Source organism: Pongo pygmaeus, chromosome 22 (assembly GCF_028885625.2).
Source record: "Pongo pygmaeus isolate AG05252 chromosome 22, NHGRI_mPonPyg2-v2.0_pri, whole genome shotgun sequence".
Lineage (NCBI taxonomy): Eukaryota > Metazoa > Chordata > Mammalia > Primates > Hominidae > Pongo > Pongo pygmaeus.
In genome coordinates this window covers 25644852-25652902 of record NC_072395.2, presented here as the reverse complement: position 1 = coordinate 25652902, position 8051 = coordinate 25644852, and the positions used below count along the sequence as shown (strand labels likewise).

The following is an 8051-nucleotide window of genomic DNA, read 5'->3' as shown; positions in this document are numbered from 1 at the left end:
AATAAGCTCTGAGATGAGCAGTTCTTTCACTTGTATCCCCTGTTATTATACAGGAGCCCCGTTGATGTGGCAGTAAGATGTGGGGAAGGGGAGGCAGAGCAGGCTGGGGTTAGCTATGTTCCCTTCCTCCAAGTTTGTTGGTATCTGGCAAAGTTACGATTGGCCTGGCTGTGATTTCTTTCTTTTTTTTTTTTTTTTTTTTTTTTTGTGAGGGCAGGCCTTGTAAAGAAAAAAAAAGACTTATTTTTATTTTTATTATTTTTGAATTTATTTATTTATTTATTTATTTATTTTTTTGAGATGGAGTCTCACCCTGTCGCCCAGGCTGGAGTGCAGTGGCGCGATCTTGACTCACTGCAACTTCCACCTCCTGGGTTCAAGTAATTCTCCTGCCTCAGCCTCCAGAGTAGCTGGGATTACAGGCGTGAGCCACTGCGCCCGGCCTCTATTTTTAGGCAGCATCTCACTCTGTCACTTAGGCTGGAGTTCAGTGGTGCCATCATAGCTCACTGCAGCCTCGACCTCTGGGGTTCCAGCAATCCTCTCACCTCAGCCTCCCGAGTAGTTGGGACTACAGGCGCAAGCCACCATGCCCGGGTTTTTTTTCTTTTAATTTTTATAGAGACGGGGTCTCACTTTCCATCTAGCCGGGAAAGGATGCCTGGATGCCTTTTATTATTATTATTATTATTATTATTATCATCATTTTTTAGACAGTCTCTGTCGCCCAGGTTGGAGTGCAGCGGTGCGATCTCGGCTCACTGCAACCTCTGCCTCCGGGTTCAAGCTATTCTCCTGCCTCAGCCTCCCGAGTAGCTGGGATTACTGGCTCCTGCCACTACGCCCGGCTAAATTTTGTTATTTTTAGTAGAGTCGGGGTTTCCCCATGTTGGTCAGGCTGGTCACGAACTCCTGACCTCAAGTGGTCCGTCCGCCTCGGCCTCCCAAAGTTCGGGGATTACAGGCGTGAGCCGCCGCGCCCAGCCCTGGATGCCTTGTAAATCACTGCTCACCCAGGAAGAGCCAGCGACAGGCCCCGCCCCCGCCAACCGCCTCGCGCCCTCCGTGGCCCGGTTTCCATGGTGACGGGGCGCCAGGCTAGGGCGGCCTGGCCACTGAACCGGGGTGCAGTGGCAGCGGGAGGGTACCTGGCGATGGCGATATGAGCGGTGCGGGGGTGGCGGCTGGGACGCGGCCCCCCAGCTCGCGGACCCCGGGCTCCCCGGCGCCGGCGCCAGCGCCCCTCTGTGGGTGTCCAGTCCTTTAGGCCGCAGAGCCCGCAGCTCAGGCAGAGCGACCCGCAGAAACGGAACCTGGACCTGGAGAAGAGCCTGCAGTTCCTGCAGCAGCAGCACTCGGAGATGCTGGCCAAGCTCCATGAGGAGATCCAGCACCTGAAGCGGGAGAACAAGCGTGAGCCGGCGCGGGGCCCTAGGCCAGCCCTGCCTCCCCAGGCACACTCAACACTGCGGCTCGCGCAGCACAGAAACACAGCCACGAACTCCAGCACACGCCTGGGCTCAGGGGGAACACAGGACAGCAAGCCCGCCCTGGGTCCTGCCACGCTGAGCTGCCCCCTCCTCCCAGAGGGAGACCCGCGTGGCCCCCGGGCACTGCCGACCCTGTCTGCCTGTCTGGTGGGGCAGCATAATTTCAGATGCTGACTCCGCCAGTCCTCTCCTCTCCAGGCAAGGTCAGACACACCTGTTAAAAACTTTATAGAGGGGGCCGGGCACGGCGGCTCACGCCTGTAATTCCAGCACTTTGGGGGGGCCGAGGCGGGCGGATCACGAGGTCAGGAGATCGAGACCATCCTGGCTAACACGGTGAAATCCCGTCTCTACTAAAAATACAAAAAAATTAGCCGGGCGTGGTGGCGGGCGCCTGTAGTCCCAGCTACTCGGGAGGCTGAGGCAGGAGAATGGCGTGAACCCAGGAGGCGGAGCTTGCAGTGAGCCGAGATCACGCCACTGCACTCCAGCCTGGGCGACAGAGCGAGACTCCGTCTCAAAAAAACAAAAACAAACAAACAAAAACTTTATACAGGGAAACGTGCCCAAGTGCGAGTGCACAGCTCTGTGAATTTCTTCTAGCTAAACACATCGGATCAGGAGCAGGAATCCCCCCGCCCCCCACCCCATCCCCGCTTCGCCTGTGCCCACGCTGTCCTCCGGTGGGGCCTTGCCACCTGCACCCTTAGCTGCTCCTCACCCCCACGCCCCCCCTTCTCCCTCCCTCCTCCCCCATCCCTCCTGCCCCGAGCAGAAGGAGGGCCCGCCAGGATGTGGGATGTGGCTCCGCTCCTCGCTCCTGCTTCAGGAAGGCTCCAGCAAGGGCACCAGTGCCCGCGGCCTCCTCTCCCGCCCCGTTCCCTGGTGCTGCCTTACCTGAGTGTCGAGTATCCCATCACCAGGCGTCTGTTTTGTCAGGACCCCCCCCTCCTCATGTCTTCTTGAGCCTCAGGACGCCCCGTTCCTCATATCTTCTTGAGCCTCCCCTCAGTCCCTGATGCCCACGGGATCATGACACCGCCATAGCCAGGGGTTCCAGAGTTCACCTCTGTACCCCTAAAGCCCAGGTTCTGCCTGGCAGTGTGGACGCCCTCCAGTCATCTCAGATGGATGAGGCCGATATGCTGGGTGGGCTCTGCCTAGGGAACAGCCAGGGCCATTCCTGGCCTGCCACCCACGGTAAAGGCGTGGTGGAGAGCGGAATCCATGGGGCAGGGCCCAATCAGCCAGTGGTGGGGCAGAGCCCAATCAGCCAGTGGGGAGCCAGGACTCTCGGGCTCAGCAGCGGGGAGAGGACAGGCCAGGCTTCTTCTCTCAGAATGGCTGTAGTTTCACAAGTGCTGAGGAGAGCGTGTGCTTGCTTTCAGATCTCCATTACAAGCTCATAATGAATCAGACATCACAGAAGAAAGGTGAGAATTGGGCCCTTCAGTGCCTGATGGGTGGGATGCTCTTGCCACCCAGGGGAGCCCCTCCAGACTGTCCTTGCCCACCTGGCTGCACTGGCCCCTGTATGCCAACCCAGTGGGGACAGGTTTTGGGGGACCTGGACAGATGCTGCTACCTCTAGCCGTGGCTGGATGATGTTATGCAGCCAAGCACAGCAGGTGCTGCTCTCAGTAAGCCCAGGGCCTGAGGTCATTGCGGTGGGGAGGTGGGTACAGGGTGCTTCCCAGACCCTCCCTCCTCCAAGTAGAGCTGAAATGGGAAGGAACCCCTGGGACGGCCCCTGGCCCTGCTAGGTCTTTCCCTCAGATTGCTGCTGTGGCCAGACCCAGGATTTCCAGCCCCGTGACTCTGAGTCCTGACGTGCTGGGGGCCCAGGGGCTCTGGACACACTCCACCCAGGGATCCACCAGGGACAAAAGAAGGAAGCAGAGTCCTGTTTCCTTGCCACTTGTCCAAGGTACTTCCCATCCTGACAGCGGCCCCCACCCAGCCCAGGATTCTGGGTTGTGGTCTTGAGCTCACTTCCCAGTATCTGGGGCCGGGGCTGACATCAGGAGGACATCTGACTGATGGATGGAGCCAGCCTGGGAACATCACAGCTGGGGCAGTGCCTAGGGCTCTCCCTTTCCAGGGAGACATGGAGAATGGGGTTGAGGGAGGGCCCTTCCCTAGCCGCTGTGGCAACTCCAGTGAGCTGTTCTTGGCAAAGTGTGGCCCAAGTCAGCAGCCCCAGCCCTGCAGTGCCGGGGACCCTGACAGGACATGGAAAGAGGCCATGCTCTCCCTCGGGACCTGCTGTTCCATGTGTCCCAAGCCCTCCTGCTTTCCAGATGGCCCCTCAGGAAACCACCTTCCCGGGGCCTCTGCTCCCTTGGGCGCTCGCTGGGTCTGCGTCAACGGAGTGTAGGTAGAGCCGGGAGGACTCAGCCCTGCCAGGCTGAAGGAGGGCTCCTCACGGACACACAGGCCAGGAGGCAAGCGTGGGCGTCTTGCGGGCGGTAGCGCCAACACTGTGCGCTCTCCTGCAGACAGCCTCTCCACGTCAAGCTTCCAGTCTGTCAAGTCCATCTCTAATTCAGGTGAGCTGGCTGGCGTCCATGTGCTCACAGGGGTGAGTGCCCCACGGGGACCCCAGCCTGGGTGGCCTCTAGGGGTGCTGACCAGGCGCCCTCTGCTGGGCCAAGCTCCAGGATTTGGGGCTGAAGGTGCAGCTGAAAAGAGCCCTGCAAGCTGAAGCCACCAGGAGGGGATTAAGGGGGGTGGGCAGGACCAGGGACCAGTCACAGGGCAGTAAGGCCTCACAGCAGGCACCCCAGGGTGGGGCAGCAAGCAGGCAGGAGGGACCTCCCCGGGTGGCCTTCTAGGGAGGATGTACCCTGGCTGCCCAGCAGAAGCCCTGCTTGGCTGTGTCCCCGCCACAAGCAGGCAGGACACAGGAGGGATGGCACTGCCCAGAGCCCTGGGCTCATGGCACCTTCTGCAGAGTGAGCCGGGAGCAGAGAGCCTGTTTTCCCCACTCTGTGAGGCCGGGCATTTTCCTCAGCCCAGCCCTAACCCCCACCATTCCTGTGATGGGCCCAGGCGCTAGATGGGCCTTGTCCTTGCCGAGGAAACCTATGCAGGCTGGGTCCCAAGCCTCTCATGCAGTTTCATTTTACCCAAAATGGGGCCAGCTTCCACTATCTTGATTGTTCTAGAGTGTTCACAGGCACCACCCATGGGCTTCACCCTCAGAACCTCATTGATACCCCCAGAACCCTCCAAGGCAGGCTGCCCTTTACAGAGGAGGAAACTGAGGCAGGGGCAGGGGCTTCTTGCGTACACACAGCTGATCCTGGAAAACCTGGGCAGTGACTGTCGGTGCCTGCAGTGACTGGCCTTGTAGGGTCTGACTTGCAGCCAACTCTCAAGGCAAGGCCAGGCCCCAGTCCGGCTCCTTCAATAAGCAAGATTCGAAAGCTGACGTTCCCCAGAAGGCAGACCTGGAAGAGGAGCCCCTACTTCACAACAGCAAGCTGGACAAGGTTCCTGGGGTACAAGGGCAGGCCAGGTAAGGCTTGGGTGTTCCTGGGGTGCAAGAGCAGGCCAGGTAAGGCTTGGGTGTTCCTGAGGTGCAAGGGCAGGCCAGGTAAGGCTTGGGTGTTCTTGGGGTGCAAAGGCAGGCCAGGTAAGTCTTGCCTGCACCCTAAGAGCCCCATGACTACATTTACTAGGCTCATGCCCTGCAGTCAGCCAACTGCTCTGGCCCTAGCTCCAGGGGCCTGTCTCCAGGGCTCATGATAGCAGATGATGGCCACGCTCTACCCATCGGTGGGCGCTGTCTTCCTCCCCTCCCCTGGGGGTCCTGCAGAGTACCTGTGCTGACCTGAGCCCACAAGGGGGGCCAGTAGCAGCCCCTAAACCACTTCCTCAGAGAAAAAGTAAAGTAATATTCTTACCAAGAAAAGTGAGTTGCATTCCTACTGCCTCTGGCCACAGCCTGCCTTTGGAGGGCACTAGCCAACAGGTCAGAGCAGGACCAGGTTCTGGTGATCCTGAGTTTCTGGGACTGCCCTGGGATGCTACAGAGTGCACACTTTCAGTAGTGCAACCAGCAGGACAGGCTCCTGTGTCTGCACATCCCGAGACCAGGCCTGGAGCAAGATGCCCCACTGGGTGTGGGGTCATGACCAAGAGCAGCCTGGCAGCTAGCTGGTCACCCACTGAAGCCCATCTGACCCTTAGGGCACCTTCAGAGAGAAGAAAGGGACAGGCCCCAGTCCCAGAGACCCCCATCTGGTGCCCAGAGCACCCTGCTGAGTGGGAGAGGGGAACCAGGCCCTCTTCCCCACATTGGCCTGGGCACTGCCTGGGGAGGTATGCTGGGTGGGTGGTTAGATGCACCTGGGCAGGTCACCTCTGGCTGCTGCAATGACTGTTTCAGAAAGGAGAAAGCAGAAGCCTCTAACGCAGAAGCTGCCTGTATGGGGAGCAGCCAGCACCAGGGCACGCAGATGGGGGCGGGGGCACACCCCCCAATGATCCTACCCCTTCCCCTGCGAAAGCCCACCACACTTAAGCAGTGCGAAGTGCTCATCCACGAGCTGTGGAATACCAACCTTCTGCAGACCCAAGAGGTGAGGCCCTGGGTTGTGGGGGTGGCCCTGGGTTGTGGGGGTGGCCCTGGGCAGTCTGGTGCTGCCATAGGCCCCACCATGCACCTGCGCCTGCCTTTGAGCTGCAGCACCTCAAGTCCCTCCTGGAAGGGAGCCAGAGGCCCCAGGCGGCCCCAGAGGAAGCTAGCTTTCCCAGGTAAGTGCCTGGTACACCCCTGCCCCATCCCTGGGGGCCTATCCACAGCTCACTGCTGAGTCTTCCTTCACCCAGGGACCAAGAAGCCATGCATTTCCCCAAGGTCTCCACCAAGAGCCTCTCCAAGAAATGGTAAGTCCCACAGGCATGGGGACAGTGGGGCAGCCCTGCAGCCTGGGCCCCAGGGAGGGAGTGGGGAAGGGAGGGTGGCGATGCAGAAGCAGAGCTCGCTGAGGCCTCTCTGTGCCCCCGTGAGGGCCATGCAGGCCCCACTCCCCAAACACTCCACTCCCAGGGATGCTCACGGTGGCAGTCCCTCTACCTATCCCCAGCCTGCTTCTGAGCCCACCTGTGGTGGAGCGTGCCATCCTGCCCGCACTGAAGCAGACCCCAAAGAACAACTTTGCTGAGAGGCAGAAGAGGCTGCAGGCAATGCAGAGACGGTGCCTGCATCGCTCAGTGCTTTGAGCCACCCGCATCTGGTCAGTGCCAGGCCCACCAACCTGCAGCTGAAGACTGGCTCTCTATAGCATTTCCTGATACTTCCACTACTTTTAGGCCTGGCTAAATTCCAAGATAGATGACACTCAAGATAGATAAAGTACTTGATCTCCAAACTGACAAACTGTTTATTTTCTAGCTGTTATTTTGCTATTTGGCATTTACATAAAAGCACATGATGAAGTAGGATCGCCTTACCTGTTGAAACTGAAAATAAAGCTTGTTTATTTCCAAGTTGTGTGCCTGGTTCCTCACTGGCTATCAGGCGTCACATCCCTTCCCAGTCCCAGACCTTGGCCTCTAGCCCAGCCCCCGCTGTCTGCAGGGACCTGCCTGGGCAGCCCAGTCTTGCTCATCCTGGGACCTGCCAGCGGCCCTGGGAGAGAAGCATTGGCAAAGCCGTGCACATCCTCCCTGGAAGTGGGAGGGCTTTTCTGGTACCCTGGCTGGGCTGGAGCTGCGTTCCAAACACATAATCACTCTATCTCTTGCCCAGACTGCACACTCCTGGGGGCAAGAGGCTGTCCTCTCCTGCCCTGACACAGCACTGCAGCCAGGGGGTCCGGCCAGGCTCGCCCTCCTCCTCGGAGGGCTGTCTCCAGTGCTGTGGCCATGCCTGCACCACCCCTTCCGCCACAGCACAGCCATGTCCACTGTTGGGGGTGGGGTGGCCAGCTTAGTGCCTACCCTCAGCCAGCCACACAGTCTTCCCAGGCCCATGGCCCCACTTCCTTGGCATTAATCTCAGCCTCTTCCTGCTTCAGGGAGCAGGAACTTTGCCAGGAAGCTGGGAGATGAACCAGGCCAAGGAATGGGACAGTGTGTCAGAAAGGACAGCCGAGGCCCAGGGGCTTACAGCATCCTAACAGGACAGTGGGCCCAGTTTCATGGAGCGGGGGACACCGTGAGGAGTCCTGACAAACAGAGGAATAACAAGATTATAACAATCACAGATGAGGGGGTGGTACACATAAAAAGGGGGGACTCTTGTCACCAAAGGGCTGCTGGCCAGTGCCCAGGGTAGCGGGCAACATAGGGAGGCGCTCACTGCATGGCCCCACTCACCGCCAGGCCTGCTCTCTCTGGGTGGCAGCGCGTAGTGTTCTGAGGATGCGGGTCAAGAGGGCCTCGCTCTTCATCCTTCACAATGGGGACACGGCCCTCACATGAGTGACACAGGGGTGCCGGCAGCAGGATCCCTCATGCCCCTGCTCCCTGGGGGCCCCACAGTGCTCAGCAGGAATGCCGTGAGGGCTGAGGCCCAGCTGGTGGTGGGGAGCTGGCAGCAGCCACGGGCCA

General features: G+C 59.4%; 1 pseudogene; it reads left to right on the top strand.

The window, feature by feature from the left end:
- Positions 1-1128: 1128 nt before the first annotated feature.
- LOC129022339 (coiled-coil domain-containing protein 74B-like) lies at positions 1129-6986 on the top strand (annotated as a pseudogene).
- The last annotated feature ends 1065 nt before the right edge of the window (positions 6987-8051 follow it).